The sequence below is a fragment of the Bubalus bubalis genome, chromosome 22 (assembly GCF_019923935.1).
Source record: "Bubalus bubalis isolate 160015118507 breed Murrah chromosome 22, NDDB_SH_1, whole genome shotgun sequence".
Classification (NCBI taxonomy): Eukaryota; Metazoa; Chordata; class Mammalia; order Artiodactyla; family Bovidae; genus Bubalus; species Bubalus bubalis.
Window position 1 is genome coordinate 56940875 of NC_059178.1, and position 20901 is coordinate 56961775.

Here is a 20901-nt window from a genome sequence, read left to right on the forward strand (position 1 = left end):
ATTTCTCTGCTTATTCACTTCTCTAGGTTTCCGCCTCCCCGGGTAAAATTAAATGAAACTTTAAAATCAGATTCTTTTCCTTCTTGCACAAGTCATGAATGTGATAATCTCCTTTGAGTTTGAAAGGAGCTATTTCCAAACAAGTTGATCTAATTGTCTTTGAAAAGCAAGTTCACCGTTTATTCATATATGTCGTCATTTATTGCATAACCATGTTTTTTGGAGTAACATGATTGTTTCTAAATAAATCACAGCCTCTGTAGTATTACACATACATTTTATATTTTAGGCATTTTAAACTACCAACATTTATTTTAAGTGGTCAAAAAAATCTGCTTTTGGTAATTTTATACATATATACACACACACACATATATATATATCTTCTCACAGTTTTTATAAGACCATTTAAAGATGTTTAAAATAAGATGTAGACTTTTGTAGTTGGAATGCAAACATAATGTATTTAGTTCAAGTACTGTCTACAGTAGGGTACCTGGCTATACAAACCAAGCACTGAGTCAGAAATCACAAAATCCAGGGTGCAATCACAGTATATGCCAGTAACTAGGAAGGAATTTTAAATAATCTACACTTTGTTGGACTTCCCTGGTGGCTCAGTGGTAAAGAATCTGCCTACAATGCAGGAGATGTGGGTTCGATCTCTGGGTCAGGAAGATCCCCTTGAGAAGGAAATAACTACCCACTCCAGTATCTTTGCCTGGAAAACCCCATGGAGAAAGGAGCCTGGTGGGCTACAGTTCATGGGGCTGGAAAACAGTCAGACATGACTGAGTGACTAAACAACAACAGCAATACCGTGTTGGATCAGTTTGCTTTCGTCTCAGTGCACTTGGTAAATTGATGAAGTGGCAATATTGAACACCTCAGCTTCCATTATTTTTTACAGCCTTTAACAATCTCAGATTCCAAAATTTTATAACAAATGTAAAACAAATCAGAATTCTACAGAAAGACTATTGAAGATTATATTGTGGGAACTTCCCTGGTGGTCTGGTGGTTAAGACTTCACCTTCCCATGCAGAGGACGCAGCTTTGATCTCTGGTTGGGGAGCTAAGATACCATAAGCCCTGAAGCCAAAAAAAAAAAATCCAAAACATAAAACAGAAGCAATGTTGTGACAAATTCAATAGAGACTTTAAAAACGGTCCACATCATAAAAATATTTAAAAGTATTAAGATTCTATTGTGATTGTACTTTGAACTTATAAAGCACAACTTCACAGAGACTTGTAGACAAACTATTCTCTTAACTCATTCTGGCAGTCACTATTTTGTAATTATCTCTTTCCTCTCTCTCTTTTTTTTTTTGATAGATAGAGATCAGTAGAGGGATGGATGGATAGATAGATGGATGAGTGCATACATAGATAGGTAGATGGAGATGAATACATAAATGGATAGATGGATTGATAGATGGTGGATAAAGAGATGATAGAGATGAAAAGATGGATGGATAGGTAGATAGATATTAATAGATAGAACGGTGGGATATTTGGAAGATGGGAAAGGTTATGTGTGTGCAGGGGAAGGAGGCATATGGAAAATCTATGCTCACTTTTGCTGTGCACCTAATACCATTGTCAATAATAGTCTAACTTGAAAAAATAAATAAATAAAGGTCTCTGAATGGACTCTCATGTTATTGTCGCCTGCAGTTTAGCTTGAAAGGGCAATGTCTTTTCTGGATTGCATAGTATCTTCTACAGGAGAAAAACACTTTGCTGTAAGGAACAGAAGTTTGGTCTTATTAAATAACTTCCTGGGGGCTCCATTCGCCAGTGACGGTGCACACATTTTATGGTTCAGTAATACGAAAATGTGCCTTCTGTTTTTCCTGTGGTCATATTGTTTGAAAAGAAGTCTTTCTACTGTGTAATTTTATTTTACAGATTCAGTGAAAATGAGTAGAAATAGACTCTGGCATTTGATAAAATAATTCAGTGTTTCTCTTTGCTACATATAAAATGTGCTCATATTATGTTGGGTAAAGTACACATTGTACGCTACAGTAACATGCAAAAAATCTTGTTTATCATCTGCTGACAACATGTTTCTTCATTTATGCACCGAGAGGCTAAATGACTGCATTTATGTAGTGACTTTTACCTTGATGTTTTTGTGATCTCAACGTTGCACATGGGCTTTGTTACTCATCATGTCTGATTCTTTGTGACCCCGTGGACTGTAGCCCATCAGACTCCTTTGTCCATGGGATTATCCAGGCAAGGATACTGGAGTGCATTGCCATTTCCTTTTCCAAGAGATCTTCTTGACTCAGGGACTGACTCAGCACCCAGGCCTCCTGAATTGCAGGTGGATTCTTTACCACTAAGACACCTGAGAAGCCCTGATCTCAGCTTTAACATTGCTTAATCTCACTTTACCGTTGTTGGACTTGACTCGTATGCTAAGAAACTCACATGGGCATATTCTCTACCCAAAGTGGTTTGGATATACCAGTCCTTGACAATCTTTTGTGCTATTTAAAAGCAGTGTTGAGGTATCTTTGGAGATTTACTTCTTACCATCATCTTACTTAGCTACATCTTATTGAACAAAGTTTAATAAGAACTGTGCTTCTCTATCACAAAGATATTCATAAATTTTACATATATTTTGCATGTTTGCACAACTACTGGGGATGGTAGTCAAAATATTTTTAGCTTTAGTTTCAAAAGAGTGCAGAATTTGAAATACCTTCTCAATCATGAAAGACAAATTAAATTACAAGCAGTATAGGGAAAGTAGTATATGTATTTAATGACAAAACATATAGCATATAATTGTTACTTTTTAGTTACTAAGTCGTGTCTGACCCTTGCAACTCCATGGACTATAACCCACCAGGTTCTTTTGTCCATGGGATTTCCCAGGCAAGAATACTGGAAAGGATATCTATTTCCTTGACAAGGGGATCTTCCCCATCCAGGCATCAAAGCTGAGTCCCCTGCATTAGCAGGTGGATTCTTTACTATTGAGTCACCCAAGGAAACCCAGACAGATAACTGATTGTAACAATTACACATGGTACAAAGCTTGAGTGGAAGACTAATGTAATAGATGACAAGCAGACACAAGATTTGGGAAGGAAATCTGGGGAAGACAACTTTTAGAGAATAAAATTATAGGCTCCATGGAAAATCTCAGAGTTTGAGAGTTTAAAGAAACCTTAAAGATTATCTATTTATTTAAAATCTCATTTACGAATAAGGAATGAAGATTTAGGGAGGAAAAAGTAAATAGAATTCAATATGAATTATAATGTGGAAGAACATTTACTTCTGCACTTATGCTAAAGGGCACGGATTGCTGTCATTGTATAAGAAAGTATTGTTAGGTGGCTGATGAGTGTTATATAAGATCAACTTTTTGATGTGGCTTATGAAGGTGTCAGTTTTCATTCCAATCCCAAAGAAAGGCAATGCCTAAGAATGCTCAAACTACCACACAATTGCACTCATCTCACATGCTAGTAAAGTAATGTTCAAAATTCTCCAAGCCAGGCTTCAGCAGTATGTGAACCGTGAACTTCCAGATGTTCAAGCTGGTTTTAGAAAAGGCAGAGGAACCAGAGATCAAATTGCCAACATCCACTGGATCATTGAAAAAGCAAGAGAGTTCCAGAAAAACATCTATTTCTGCTTTATTGAGTATGCCAAAGCCTTTGACTGTGTGGATCACAATAAACTGTGGAAAATTCTTAAAGAGATGGGCATACCAGACCACCTGACCTGCCTCTTGAGAAACCTATATGCAGGTCAGGAAGCAACAGTTAGAACTTGACATGGAACAACAGAGTGGTTCCAAATAGGAAAAGGAGTACGTCAAGGCTGTATATTGTCACTCTGCTTATTTAACTTATATTCAGAGTACATCATGAGAAACACTGGGCTGGAAGAAGCACAAGCTGGAATCAAGATTGCTGGGAGAAATATCAATAACCTCAGATATGCAGATGACACCACCCTTATGGCAGAAAGTGAAGAGGAACTAAAAAGTCTCTTGATGAAAGTGAAAGAGGAGAGTGAAAAAGTTGGCTTAAAGCTCAACATTCAGAAAATGAAGATCATGGCATCTGGTCCCATCACTTCATGGGAAATAGATGGGGAAACAGTGGAAACAGTGTCAGACTCTATTTTTCTGGGCTCCAAAATCACTGCAGATGGTGATTGCAGCCATGAAATTAAAAGACGCTTACTCCTTGGAAGGAAAGTTATGACCAACCTAGATAGTATATTGAAAAGCAGAGATATTACTTTGCCAACAAAGGTCCGTTTAGTCAAGGCTATGTTTTTTTCCGGTAGTCATGTATGGATGTGAGAGTTGGACTGTGAAGAAAGCTGAACGCCAAAGAATTGATGCTTTTGAAGTGTGGTGTTGGAGAAGACTCTTGAGAGTCCCTTGGACTGCAAGGAGATCCAACCAGTCCATTCTGAAGGAGATCAGTCCTGGGTGTTCTTTGGAGGGACTGATGCTGAAGCTGAAACTCCAATACTTTGGCCACCTCATGCGAAGAGTTGACTCATTGGAAAAGACCCTGATGCTGGGAGGGATTGGGGGCAGGAGGAGAAGGGGCTGACAGAGGATGAGATGGTTGGATGGCATCACCGACTCGATGACACGAGTTTGAGTGAACTCCGGGAGTTGGTGATGGACAGGGAGGCCTGGCATGCTGTGATTCATGGGGTTGCATAGAGTCAGACATGACTGAGTGACTGAACTGAACTGATGAAGGCATGGCTGGAAAATTCTCCCTTTCTAAAAATGCTTCTATTTCTACTCATTGTCTCTGTAGAGATGAAACTCACAATTCATTTGGTAAAGATTACTCCAGTTTTTAAAAAGATAGCTACAATAATCTATTTAAATACATATGTATAAATCTGCTAGAACACTAATACAATAAACTATCAACTATTAACACCATTTTGTCACAAAGTACTGGCCCTAAGCACAGTTAAGAATAAGGAACTTTAAACAGTGAAATACAGGGACTTCCCTGGTGGTCCCAGAATTAAGACTCTGCACTTCCAGTGGAGGGGGTCTGGGTTTGATCCCTGGTCAGGGAACTAAGATCCCCCATGCTTCAGAGTGAGATCTAAAAAAAAAAAATGAATTACATACTAGGTAAATTTTGATATTAGGAATAGCGACAGACTAATTTTAAAGCATCAGATATTAGTAGACCATTCTGCTCAGGCCAGGCTACAGAAGAAGTGTGAGTTCAACTGTCTTACACTTGTTTAATTTCTTCTATGAGTGCTGAAGAAAAAAAATTTATCAGGAATTAATATTTTGACTGTAAAATGTCATCCATACCGTTGTGCATATTCAAAGACATATATTTATTGTTCAATAAATATGTGCAGATGTGGTTACTGAGACGGAAAGTAGAAACTCCAACACTTGAAGAACTCCAAAATTCTGAGAAGAAAAGTACAAAGCTCTGTCCACTGCTTTTCTCCCATGGATCTAATGGTGATCTTGACCTCTTCATCACAGTTTCTAAGGCCACTGGGCAAAATTATCCAGATACAGTCAGATTCATTCACACCTTCCTATTTCCAGATTCCAAACAAACCTTCTACAAATGTGGGCTCAAATATTTTCTACATGTTCTTTGGTCATTTTAATAAAGTACCACTTTTTAAAAAAATTTATTCAATTGGAGGATAATTGCAATATTGTGTTGGTGCCTGCCACATATCCACATGGATCAGACATATGTCCTCGCTCTCTTGAGCCTCTCTCCCAACTCCCCTCCCACCCCTCTAGGTTGTCACAGGGCAGAAAGTACCATTTCAAAGAGCTCCTTTGGGAATTTAAACAGGTACCTGAAATGAGTGGAAAGTGCCTGACTATTGTAGTCAGGACGGTTTCACCCAGTGGGTAAGGTGATGGAATCTACCACAGAGAATGTCATTTCAGACATCTTAGGGATGGCGGTGCTATAGTTTTAATAGCAGTAGCATGGAAGACTTGCCTTGTATTTTCGGGCTTGTTTAGGGCGGATCTGAGGTCATGGTACTCTTCCACCTAAAAACGTTTAACTGCCATAGTGAGCAGTATCTCACATTTATCTTGTCAATGCTTCTAGAGTTTCATTCACGTCTGTAGGAAACCTTCAAGTCAGAAACTACCAGAGAGTCGTCATCTTTTTTAAAGACTAGCGGTAGAACTGCCTGCTCGTTCTTCTTTATGGGTGTTTTGTAAAAGTTCAGAGTAATCTGTTTATCCCTGTGTGCACATGCAGTCGCTAAGTCATGTCCAATTCTTTGTGTCCAGTTGAGCTATAGTCTACAGGCTCCTCTGTCCATGGGATTATCCAGTCAAGAATACTAGAGTGGGTTGCCATTCCTCCTCTAGGGTATCTCCCCCACCCAAGGATCAAATCCACATCTCTTGTGTCTCCTGCATTGGCAGGCAGGCTCTTTACCACCGAGCCACCTGGCATGGCAGCAACTGCGCTTAAAAACAGACGCAGTTATTTACAACCTATTGGCCCTCTTTCACTTTCTAGCATCAGCTTTGCAAACAGGAAATAAAAGCAGGCTTTTCACCTGTAAGCTCTATTTACTCATTTATTCAACAAATATTTTTGTCCCAAGCAAAGTACTTCTCTTTAGATACAATATTAAAAAAAGTCTTTGAAAATTTTCTGCAGCTTGCATTGTATTGAATAAAGCATACAATGAAAAAAGTGCATATTCTTTAGAGTTAGTTTCATAGCATCCAACTTGTTTATTTAAAATAAACTACTTCCAACATGACAATGCTCTAACTGCTCTAAAGTGGGTTTGTTATAAGAATGGTGGCGCATGAGTCAATGATGAGCCTGTTGTGGTGGCTGTAATCTTGTTTCCTGAAGAGCATGTTTATATCACACATTTTACAGGCATTTCTTCCGTTTGACTCTATGGCCATTGAGTAAATAGAACCTAGAACATGAAACCCTATAACTGTAATAAATCCAGCTAGTAATTCTCTTGTCAAGCATGCTTTCCAACAGGAGAAACTGCTGGAAGCATCTCACTTGTATGCAGGAGATGTTATTGACTATAATCAGCCAAAGGTAAGGACAGAAATGATTACACTTCTCAAAGCATCCATTGAATATCTACTATCCACAAGGCATTTTGAAGGAATTGTGCCATAACTTTCTTAAAAATGCCAAAACACAGATAATTATTCCTTTTAAAGGCTGTGTAGCCAGTACATAGCTATTCTATTCTTGGAAATTTATTTGCATCTCCACTATACAACAGCAGTAATGTTTGCAAATTTTCATTGACAGAGACCATTATATGGACTTTAGTAAATAAACTGTACAATTAAAAGCACTGACACATAACCTGCTTTGTGTTCTATTTTATTTTGTCTGTAAATGAATCTCATCCGGACAGAAAACATTTATAGCCTATAAAGGTACAAGATAAAGTATCTTGTGAAAAGGTTAAGCCATTAAGGGAGGTTTTTATCCAATGTAAAATATGTTGAAAGCTACACTCATTGGGTACCTATAAGAGTGAATGATCAATTTTAGGAGAGAAATAATGGATTTTGTCAAAGTTTTCCAGTGCAACTTCTGAGCAAAAAAATGTAATGACAAATGGCATAATTCTTATGTGTAATGTAAATGTTAAAAAATCCTAGAATGTAATTTACTCTGTGTATTTGTTTGTATTTATTTTCAGATGTCACTGCAAAAAAATAAGCATGCTTTATAAGGGTTGAAAAGTGGTGTCAGACAGGGTAATTTGTCCCCCGTAACAATGCATAACTTTACTCAGGCAAGTGCAGTTTAGCCTGTGATTATGCTGTGTGTGTGTGTTAGTCGATCAGTCCAACTCTTTGCAACCCCATGGACTGTAGCCCATGAGACTCCTCTGTCCATGAGACTTCCCAGGACCAGCTAAGCCTCTCCCCCTGCACCCCGCGATTATGGTGGGGGTATTCTTTTCCTTCATCACAGTGTCTGCTGCAGACCCTTCCCCATGACCTGCCCCCACCCCAGCTCTCATTCAGGTTTGATTATAGAGTCTACACATGCACCTAATTTTCACCACCTACACAGCAAATCACTGCTAGAACATCTTCATGAACTTCATGAAGATGAGATTTTCTTATCCATGAGTCACTTCCCCCCTTTTCTGTCCCTTTTGGAATTGCCTTCAGAATTCTGCATTCCTTCCCCGCTAAAGTTCAGTTATCAAGCAATGTCCCAGAATGTAGGTATTTCTCAATCTAGTGATTAAAAACTGCTCCTGGGCTTGTTTCTGTTCCCTGAGTGGACCTCTCCCAGAGTTTCTCAGAGGATACACTTCCTCAAAGTTGCCTCCTTTAAGTATCTGATTCTTAATTCTAAGTCATTACTGCTTAACGAGGTACTTTTTTTTCCCCCCTTGGAAAATAATATAGTACAAGTATTGAAATCCCCTAAGATAGCATGTAGCACACTAATAACAAAGGAAAAAAAATGAACAAAATGAAAGGAACAGCTTTCCTTGAAACAAAACAAATTAAAATTTGCAATAATCTGCCTTAGACGGAACATTAATGTATAATACAAGGTGTTTTGTTTCAATTGATGTATTAAAAGTCTCTTAAAAACATGCTGCTTTAAATAACAACAACATATCTGTCTCAGTTCTGAAGATCCACTGGCATTTCTTCTGCTTTCCTTGGCACTGACTACAGCACTGGGATGGCTTAGGAGGACCAAACATACCTCCTCAGATGACTGGAATTTGGTGCTGGCTGCTGGGTGGGAATTTGCAGGTTCAGCTGTTGTGTTCCTCTTCACCCCAGGAAGGTTGGGTTCTAAGAAAGAGCTTTCCAAGAGTCAGGAACTACAATCTGCCTATCATCATAAGCCTTGGGGTCAAGAATCTTGGAAAGCTGTTTCTTCATATCTTATTTGTCAAAGCAAAACACAGGGCCAGCACACAGCAGAGGGAAGCCCTCCACCTTTTGAAAAGGGAACAGCATGTATGTGCAGGAGGAAGCAAGTGGTGGCCGCCATGTTGGAAACCGTTTACCACAGGAAGCCTGAGAAACACAATTTTCCACATAAGGCCTCTGAGAAAGTATAGGTTTTCCCCCTGCGACATGTTTTCCAGTCTAAATTATCCTACATTTTCCTTCAGAATCTAAAATAAACTTTCTTCCAGGGAACTCTGACTCATGCAAGTGGTGAATTCCTCTCATACCTGACAAAGCAATGCCTCTCCTTTGGTTTCAGTAAGTAAGACCTATCCAAGAAATATATTTCCTTGGGCTATTAAAATATTATCCTGCTAGATAATACAAGGCAAATACAGTATGTGCTGATTATCTTGTCATCAGAATGCCTCATTATGTCTTTCTCTTAATGAGGACCTTATTTGTGAGATTGCTGAGCTGTGAAATACATTCTAATTAATTTTGGAATATTAATTGGTTTTAAATATTCTATACTTACAACAAGAATAATACAGTTCTTTATTCAGCATAATCGATTCCATGTTGCAAGTGATTTATAGCAGTATGTTGGCTGGCCACAGGCTATAAACATGGCAGCATCCAAAATTAAAATGACAATACAGGTAATTGAGAAACTCCATTTTATATACCAAATTAAGTTTTAATTGGAATCTCTGTTCTCCTCAAAATTGTCTGCAGCATATGGTAAATCATTTTGAAGTAAATTTCTATTAAAAGTTGTTAAATCATTCATGCTTGCATACTTTGAAAGATTAGTTTAAATGTCAAGTCTATCATATCTCTCTCCCCCATATAGATTTTTTTCTGTGATCATGTATCATGGGGCCTCTTACTGGTAAGCTCACAGTTGTTATTAAACCCAATATTCCCTTATTCTCAGACATTCCTGATGGGGACTCAATCACTACCTTCACGTCCCAGCATCATAATATCAACATACTCAGCTGACATTAGGCATAATGGTAAACTTGAAAAAATGCAGACACAAACAAGCAGCATACACTCACAATGAGCTTTTAGTAAGCAAACACTGATTAGTAAACTGAACTATACTGCCGCTCACTATAGTTTAGTCACTAGGTCGTGTCTGGCTCTTTGTGACCCCATGGACTGTAGCCTGCCAGGCTCATATGTCCATGGGATTTTCCAGGCAGGAATACTGGAGTGGGTTGCCATTTCCTCCTCGAGAAGATCTTCCTGACTCAGGGATCGAACCTGCATCTCCTGCATTGGCAGTCGGATTCTTTACCACCAGCAGCACCTGGGAAGCCCAAAACTAAGCTAAAGTGAATGTAAAAAATGTCCTAAATTTTTTTGATCTGATGCAAATCCACATGGAGGTGTTGTAACCTATGAGAGATTTAAGCTAGCATTATTGAACAAGGAGACACATTTTTTTGTAATACACTTTATTTCAAGAACTTGCTTTATGAAAGTATAAATATACACCAAAATTCAATACCTCTGACCTTACACATTTCCTTTAGTTTTCAGCAAAGTCTGTTCCCCAACTAGCATGAATAAATATAGAGATGGAAGTACTTTTCATTGAAAAACAGAAAGTCACTAAGTGGTATGTTTACTTTCCCAAAAGAACAAAAGTTCAATGACCACCCTGACACCAATGAGAATTACCACATAAACCTTACTGATCTTTAACAAACATAATTATTGAAAGCTTTAAGAGCAGATGTTGACATTTATAGGTTACATATTAAGGATAATCTCTACAAACTGCAAACAAAAGATTTCCATTGTTTCAGCTTTCTAGACCTTTCCTCCTTATACCTGATGTTTAACAGTTTTTTCCTGAAGTCATCCTTCCACCTCTTCAGAGAAGATTATTACACGATGCTACTACCATTTTGATTAAATGTGTAAACCTTGATCTCTGCAAATAAAAGACTTTTTAAAAGTAATATCTGAAATCCAAAGAATGAACAGATGCTTTTCTTATAAAATTAAACTTATTTTTAAGATAATGACAAATGCTCTCAGATAATTGCATTTTGTGATTTGTTAAAAAATGCAAATATATTAGCTCTACTGACTTTTCTTGAGAAATCTATTAACAACATAAATGGAACAAGGATCAATGAGTGATTGACTCAGTAGGAACTCATGCAGATGGCATCAATGAAACACTGAGTCGAAATCTGCCCTGAGTCACACATCAGTTTTTAGGGCTCATTTCAATGACAAATTTTCAGGCTTTTCATCACAAGACTTAATTTTTCCTATCATACATATTTTTATGTTCTCTTCATATTTACATCCCTGTATATTAAAAAAAAAAAAAAGGTCTCTTTGGGTGGACCACTTGAAACTATCACAGCACTGTTAATTGGCTATACTCCAATACAAAATAAAAAGTTTTAAAAAATATTCTTTTGAAAGCAAGCTTTATAGCTGCACCAGTGTTTGTGATATGGATAAAAGAGAGTGTTCGGCCATAATAATACCAATAATACCAATAGGCATCTATAAACCAATCATAATGAAGTGGCATCACCAAGGGCAGGAAACCACTTCTGACCTCACTTCAAGTGGCCTCTGCAACGAAATGACAAACTAAGCTGCTGCAATCATTTCACTCAGCCTGATGGTACAGGCTAATATTTATTGTATACACAGTGTACAGTATCAAACCAAATTATCATTTTATTGAAGTAAAATATTAGTACACTGCAGTCTGGCAAAAATAGTGGAGATTCAATATATGTATGGTTCTCTTAATCTTTCTTCAGTGGCTGAGAAAGACATGCAATTCAGGCTGATAGATTTTAAGTACCAGTTATTTTGAATTGATAATATAGATAGAATGCACTGCATCTTCAGGATGGGTAGCAAGCACATTCATATCTCTTTGTAATATCCAAATAATGGTTTATGTCCTCTGTATATCTCCAAAACGGAGGATTTGCTCAGTCCAAAGGGACAAGACAGACGCATAATGTAAAGCAAGAACAATGTCTCAACTCCATCTTGGCTGCTGTAACAAAACACCACAGAGTGGGTGGTGTATAAATGACAGAAGTTTATTTCTCATACTTCTGGAGGTTGGAAGGCCAACATCAGAGCATCAGTATGGCCAGCTTCTGGTGAGAGTTCCTTTCTAGGGATCTGATTGTCGTTTCCTCGCCTGGGGGAGGAGCTACGGAGTACTGTGAGGTCCCTTTTATTGTTTTTTTAACCATTAAAAACATTAAAGTGTAGTTAATCTACAATGTTGTGTTAGCTTCAGGTGTACTATAAAGTGTCTGACTATAACCATCTTGGAACTGATTTGTGGTTTTATTGGCTTTTTAAATTGCAGATACTTAGCTTTTGAATATTCATAATATACAATCATGTAAATCATAGAACAGAGTTTCTAATAAATTCAATCAGAATAAATAGAAAGAGTTTTTGCCAATCTTTGAAAACAGGAAATCTTTGTCACGCTGAAACATGCTTAGCTTTATGGATGAAAACTACTGTCTTTATGACATGCCTGCATCTCAGCTTACTTAGAGCAGTAGCATGACCACACTTGAAGAGTAAACATTTGTCATGTCTGCTTAAAGTATTGTTATCGTCCTACACACATTGGATCAAAATAAAGCTCATTTGAAGTTGAAATGGAAATTGTTGAAATGCACACAAGGGGGGCTAAGCTATCAGAGTTGACATGGTTTTGTTGACAATTATAAATAAAGTTTGTCCTTTAAATCATTTCATTAAAAATACAGAAAAGAGTCAAAAAAATATTGTGAGGTCACAACCCAATTTATAATAGATTCTGCATTTTTCACTTCTTGAAATATAGTCACATATGTGATTCAGTATTTCTCAATTTCTCCTTTAATTTTTAAAATAGTAAACAATCAAAATAAAATCAAGACATTTACTTTTTTGAAAGCAAAGAATTATGGTGGATTATATATCAACATTTTATTTTAAATAGATTCATTTGAACATCAATGAAGATGCTTGTAAGATTGTTTTCTACTCCACATTTCATTTCTTTATGTTGCCTTTCTTTAGAAAATCCGTGTTTCCAAGATCACTCTAAGTGAAAAACTGAAAGAGATATTCTTCTATATTAAAATAATTGCTGTTTTCCATTTTTGATTTCCTGGTTTTGGTTAAATATTTCATGCTAAACATTTTTATTCCATTTTCCTTAAATTTTTAATTGCTGCTGCTGCTGCTGCCAAGTCGCATCAGTTGTGTCCGACTCTGTGCGACCCCATAGACGGAAGCCCACCAGTCTCCTCTGTCCCTGGGATTCTCCAGGCAAGAACACTGAAGTGGGTTGCCATTTCCTTCTCCAATGCATGAAAGTGAAAAGTGAAAGTGAAGTCGCTCAGTCCTGTCTACTCTTAGCGACCCCATGGACTGTAGCCTACGAGGCTCCTCTGTCCATGGGATTTCCGAGGCAAGAGTGCTGTAGTGGGATGCCATTGCCTTCTCCAAGAAAATAAATTGGCCCTGAATCAGTTTAAGAATTTATATGAAGGATGACATAGTTAATTTTAAAAAGTAGTTTATAATCACTACTTTTTAAAATTAACTATTAAACTGATTCAGGGCCAATTTATTTTCTTGTATGGAGAAATTGGAAGGACTGTAATTCAACGAAATAAACAACTAACTATATAGTAAAAATAAATATTTTTCTTTCTCCATGTGATTTCTCAAAATTTTCTTAAGACTTTGGCACCTGTGACAAAGGAACTACCATGGTCAAAATATGAATTGCCATGCTTATCAAATTGTAAGTGTGGGTTATGGAGAGATTTAGATAAAAGGGCTCTGATTATTTGAGAGCTTGGTTGTGAGAAAGGAGTAAGTAACTGAGTACCAAACATTCAGCCTGATGACAAAAGATAAGGAAGGTAGAATTAGGAATTCAAGGCCTTAATGATAAGCATTATTTAATGTCCAATTCTTCCCATGTTAATCTGAGTCTTTGAGTATTTTGATTACTTGAATTTTCTGTGGCCTAATCATTAAACTATTTTTGCTTGGTAGATTTTTGCTTTACATCTATCTATGAAAAAAAGACTGTTAGCTCTGAAAAATAATGGAGCTATGAATGTGAGATGTGATGAAAAATTATGCCAACATTTTAAATCAGATGTTATATAAAGTGTATGTAGTAATTTTTTTTAAAGTATTTGAAGCTTACACAGAAAAAAAAATTACTCTAAAAAAATCATACAAGTCTGAATATAAAGTAGAAGGGATCTATTTATCAATCAAAATTTGTTGTATTTCCTATAGTGTATTAAAACATCATCATTTATAACTGAACATTAAAAGAGGAAATTACATTCATGATATGTATCAATATCTGTCTAAACCTGTTTATAATAGAAAAGAACTGTATAAAATATTCTATCTCATCAATTTCAAAAATAATATAGAAATTTAAAAATTGTATTTAGAGTGATTCTGGCAGGTCAGAAGCCACATTGACTAGTAATAGCTTAAATGTGCCTGCTGTTTTGTTTCAGTCGTGTCCAACTCTTTGCAACCCGCCTGCCAGGCTCCTCTGTCCATGAGATTCTCCAAGCAAGAATACTGGAGTGGGTTGCCATGCCCTCCTCCAGGGGACCTTCCTGATTCAGGGATCAAACCCACGTCTGCTGCATCAGCAGGTGGGTTCTTCATTGCTAATGCCACCTGAGAAGCCCCCTTCTAAGGAAGGCCCCTAGAGTTGAAATAGAAAAATAAAATGTATAACCATCACTATCTACGTCTATGCTTATAAATCCTGTCAGTGAAAATAATGACACAATGAACACACTCTCCTAAGTTACCATCAACTTCTTGAACATACCATTAAGGAAAATCTCTAATAGTAATGTCCCATGTTTATCTTGTTTTATACTCTGAAGTTTCAAGAAACTGCATATGTAATACTATGGTAATTGTGACCAATAGTTTAGAAGTAGCAAGCATTATTATTATTTTCTTATTCTTACTACAGTTATAATTTTGGGGGTATGATATGTGAAAGTTTAGATTAAGTATAGCACCTGCCATGATTCAGGTCAAAGATTAACTCTATTAGTCATCTGGATTCAATGTCATAGTTAAATACAAGGAGATGCATCTTCTTACCTCTAGCTAAGAACTTTTCTTTTTTTACCATCTGAATTAGCAAAGAATGTTAAAATGAAAGTAAGAAGTTCATGTTAGGACTTCTCAGTATTGCCACCAGGTTAAAGGAAGCATTTCTAGGACCCATTGGTCTCTAATATTCTTCTCAATAAATAACAGGATAGTCATATGTAACAATTCATACTTCCATATAGAAACCTAATGATAGTCTAAATAGAACTATCGTGCATATATATATATATATATATATATTTTTTTTTTAATTTCTGTGTAGTAATTGGCCAAAATTAGCTTAACAGATGGAGAAGGCAATGGCAACCCACTCCAGTACTCTTGCCTGGAAAATCCCATGGATGGAGGGGCCTGGTAGGCTGCAGTCCATGGGGTCGCTACGAGTCGGACACGACTGAGCGACTTCACTTTCACTTTTCCCTTTCATGCATTGGAGAAGGAAATGGCAACCCACTCCATTGTTCTTGCCTGGAGAATCCCAGGGACGGGGGAGCCTGGTAGGCTGCCGTCTATGGGGTCGCACAGAGTCGGACACGACTGAAGCAACTAAGCAGCAGCAGCAGCTTTAACAGAATCACTTTTCCTGCACATACATACCTTCTTGGATAGACTACTAACTACTGTTGGGTTGGTCAAAATGTATTCGTGTTCCCCTACCTAACATTGTATGAAAAACAGAACTGATATTTTGACCAACCCAGTATTTTTGTCCTAATATCAGTGGCTATGTTCCCTTTACATTAGATATAGCATAATAGTAAAGATAAGTAACAGATGTCTCAGGACAATACATGTTTTCTCAAAATACTTAAATGAATATTCAACATTTACCCTATGAATATTTATAGGTAACATTTCAAATAATAATAATCTTGTTCTTGCTGTGCAAATGATCCATGTAGTCTTCATTACTACTTGGAAAAAATATTCTATATTTATTCTGTGGTTGGAAAATATATCATTCTTCAATAATCCCAGGGAGCATGCTTCTACATTAGAGCTAAATTGATTTAGTCAAATCTTCTCTAAGGACAGATGGATAAAATAACCATGCCTGAGATTAAGTAATAGCTTCTTCAGTCTAGACAGCAAAATGAGAATAAATGACCCAAACATCAAAGGAGCTGGTCCAGCAGGTGATTCAATAACAACTATTTGAAAACTCTAGGACATTTTTCTGTTGACATATAAGAAAAAATACATACTGAACATATTTTAATGTGGCCACTTTCTGTATTTCTAGGAAGAAATTATTGTAGCCAGTCTATATGGTGGAGCTGTATTTTTTATTTCATACAACTTTGCTTTAGCTTATTTAGTGGCCTCAGCAAAATACTCTCCTTTGGAAGGTTTTAAAAATCTATTTAAGAAAAATAAATAATATATAGAGTTTTTTGGCAATCTATATTCTTCAGTGGCTCAATGGTAAAGAATTCACCTGCTAATGCAGGAGACACAAGAGACGTGAGTTCCATCTCTAGGTTAGGAAGATCTCCTGGAGTAAGAAATGGCAACCCATTCCAGTATTCTTGCTGGGAAAATTCCATGGACAGAGGAACCTGGCAGACTGTAGTCTATGGGGTTGCAAAGAGTTGGACACAACTGAGTGACTGAGCACGCATATACGCTTATTCTTCAAACAACATTTTAAGGCTGTTTTGGTTGCCCATTAGAACAGAAAAGCACCACCATTTTCCTGGACTTTTTCTTATGCTTCTTGAATTCTAATACAACAAGTTTGTCTATTCACTGGGTTTCATAGCATCTTGAATTGCTAATTTTGCTAGTTTTACTAGTTCATATGACCATTAAAATGTAAAAAAATGAGTCAGCGTATATGTAATAATGGCCAACAAATTCTAATCTTGTAATATAAAACATATTCTATGCCCTGCAACTCCTTGGTATTTGAAGGCAAGACTGCTACTTGGCTTTTATCAGACCATGAATATTAGTTAGTATTGCCACCTGCATTTATATTCTGATCTCCCATGTAAACTTCACCCCTTAAAGCATCTTCACATGAGATTTAAATAATTCGGGCATATATTCATTATTCTTCTAAAAAATTCTTGGTGCTGCTTTTCAAGGACACGTGCTTTTTCCATTCTTAGTTTTAAAATCTTGGAGGTACTTTTCATGTTATCGTCCACATCTGGCCTTCTCACCCTTCCTTTCACAGAGCAACATCCTTTGGATCATGCTTTTTGATTGGAAAGCATTTTCAATTAGCTCCTTTCAAAATTCTGGTGGGTCAGGAAGGACAAGTGCATTCAATATCAATTCAAAAGAAAAAAATGTTATTAAGAAGCTATTATGAAGCAGACACTATTTAAGTTCCCAGACAACGAAAATAAGAATGAAGTCTGTGGATTACTGTAAGGTCCCGAGCTTATCCCCTTGGCTGTGGGTCGTGTCTTCTTTCTAATCCTTCTTCATGTCCCTGTTAGACAACCTTGCCAAAATACAATGGCTTAAAAATCTAAAATTATCCCTGGTGGCCACTAAGTGTTCTCCTGCATCAGCTTGGAATATGGCTCATCTCTCTCAATTTTTTTTAACAGCATTTGTAACTCCTAAGGGTGGCTCAGTGGTTAAAAAAAAAAAAAAAAAGAAAGAAAGAAAAAGAAAATCCTCTTGCCAAAGCTGGAGATGCAGGTTCGATCCCTGGTTGGGAAGATCCCCTGGAGAAGGAAAGAACAACCCATTCCAGTATTCTTGTCTGGGAAATCCCATGGACAGAGGAGCCTGGTGGGCTACAGTCCATGGTATTGTGAGATAGTCAGACACAACTTAGCTACTGAGCATGCACACACATAACTCCTAAATTCCACTCTGATCAGGTGGACCTGCCTGATATCTTTCATCCAATCTGTGTTCATCATTTTCCTCCCACTAATGTTATTTCTTTTTCCTGGAATTGTATAAAACCCTACAAATTATTTAATAATGTGACCCTCTCCACCAACTCTAGCGTGGAATACTGTTTAATCCATCTTAACTCTTTACGGTAGGGAATTTAACATAGTTTAACATTTACTTCTTCTCCAATCATTTTATATGTTTTAGTTCTGCCTCTTGAGCTAGATTATAAGCCTGTGAATATTGGGGCCTTATGGATGAGTGCTCATGTTTACCAGACACTTAGAATGTGATTTCGAGTCTACAGATATTTGCAGGATAAGCACTTGATCTTTCCAGACATCAAGGATAATGACTTAGTCCAAAGAGAAGCTGCCATAGAGGGGGTTTCATGGTGATCTGGGCACCCCACTCCAGTACTCTTGCCTGGAAAATCCAATGGACAGAGGAGCCTGGTAGGCTATAGTCCATGGGGTTGCTGAGGGTCGAACAAAACTGAGCGACTTCACTTTCACTTTTCACTTTCATGCATTGGAGAAGGAAATGGCAACCCACTCCAGTGTTCTTGCCTGGAGAATCCCAGGGACAGGGGAGCCTGGTGGGCTGCCGTCTGTGGGGTTGCACGGAGTCGGACATGACTGAAGCGACTTAGCAGCAGCAGCAGCAGAGACATAGCATATGCTGTACACCTCCTCTGTGTAGTAGTCCTCAGATTATGCTCACTTTCCACAGGTATTTTTGTCCTTCAGCCTAGCCAATCGCAGCAAAACCACTCCCACAAAGAACTCACTATGAACTTGGCAGTAACTCCTCTTCCTCCAGCTAATCCAGGAGTTAAATCTGAATTCCAGAACCGTGTGACTCATTCATATCTCCTGTTTGGTGCTGTTGTGGTATGTTTTCAAATGTAACAAATGAAAGTTGCCTTAGGACATATACATATGCCTAAGGCATTCTTTTAACCTCATTCAAATAATAATTTTTTGAAGTATGGGAAAAAATGGATTTACATTTCTGTAAATTTGGCTTAACATAAGCACATAGGCATATTTGTATTTTTCCTGTCTGTAACAATCACACCTGGTTGTACCAGTTATACTCAGAAAAAGATTAGAAACGACAGTGGCAGTTGAAAATTGGTGTTACTGCAATTCCCGTTTTTACTTCTCATATTCTTTTGTACTAACCTCAAGCATTTTGACTTCTAGATGAGCTTCCTATTACCTACAATTCATTGTAATATATACAAAGAACATTAGTGTTGATAGTTTATAAAGATAAAGATGTCTCATTTTTTGTCTTTGATGAAAGAATTTGTAAGATTTCTCTCTTAAAATGCATCTCTTTTATCTAACAAAAATGCATGGTTTACATAGGGAAAGTTTGAATGCTATGAAAATAAATTACTAGGATTTAGATACTTTTCCAGGGCTTCCCAGGTGGCTCAGTGGTAAAGAATTTACCCGCCACGTAGAAGACATACTCCAGTATTCTTGCCTGGGAAATCCCCTGGACTGAGAAGCCTGGTGGGCTACAGTTCACGGGGTCAAAAAATTCAGACACGACTTATTGAGTAAACAACAAAGAAATGCCATTTCTTTCAGAAATAAATGTGTTACTGAACTATGTGGAAAGAGGTGAAAGAGCTCTTCTTTTGGGCTAGGGAGCCAAAAGTTAATGTCACTGAGTTAAAAAACAAGAGAAGCTGGAGCTGTATCAGAATTAATATAAGGACTCTCCTCACTGGGCAGCTTCTTAAATTGAAAGTGTTCTCAGGTCACCATGGTTAATGAGTGTTATTTACAGGAAGTAATTTAAGTACCAACTTAACTTCCACATCATGCAGAACTGTGCCTTGACCTACAAAGGTAATAAATAAGGGTTGTCTAGATCTATAATAGAAAGCAGGGTTGCAGTGTATGTCCTGTGAACTCATGGAAGGCACTGGTAGATGAGTAATTATTTCTTCCCCAGTGAACAAGAGGATGCCAGCCAGGAAAACCCACTCAGAAAGAAAAATAACGTTTTTTGGGTGCTCTGGTGCTGGTTCTATGAGATGTGTTAACCAAGCTGAAAGTACATTCAGGTGATATGACAGCTGAGCAACCGGTTGAAGTGTGAAACATATATTAACTAGCTAAAGGTTTGAGCTGGAAGAAATCAGCTTGATTTTAACGTCAGGTTAATGAGGGCGCTTCTTGCTTTCGGGTGTTGTGGAGTAGCGGTGATCACTTAGCTAAGGTGATTCCTTAGCCAGTGACGTCTAAGGAAAGGAGAAAGAAAAAGTAAATAAACAGGTGGAAAGGGGATGTGTTTCCACATCCAGCTTTTAATGTGGGCGTAATCAATGTGTTTCCACCAACTCTCCCCGAACCTGACATCTGAGTGGCAGCAAGAAGTGGAACATGGCGATTGACAATCCTCATATCCTCTGAAGTGACAACGCACAGATAAATTCCATGGATTCTGTGAGCAGAGTTAAATATTTACATAGAGGTTGTTTGGAATTTTCTAAGCTTCTCAAAAATTGATTTGTGGTCACCTCAGAGTGACTGCAAATATGCTCATTGAGTTAGTTTTTTAAATAATTGAATTCTTTATCTTGCATACAATATAACCTAGAATAATTTTTCTCTTTTGTCCAGTAAGTAACTCTCACTCACTGTTAACATCTCAAAACTCTTGAGGCGTCGTCTCTCCTACAAAATCTTGCCTCTCACTTCCTCTGCTTCCTCAACAGATGAAGGCAGCTTCCCTCCTCCTCCTCTACATCTTTGCAGGAAAGATCTTCTCTATCTCCTGTCTTCTAGCAAAATTTATCACAATGTCATGCAGTGGATTTGCTTGTTTCTCTCTCTCTTTTTGCAATGTTGTGTGGCATATGGGTCTTACTTCCCAGCCAGCGATCA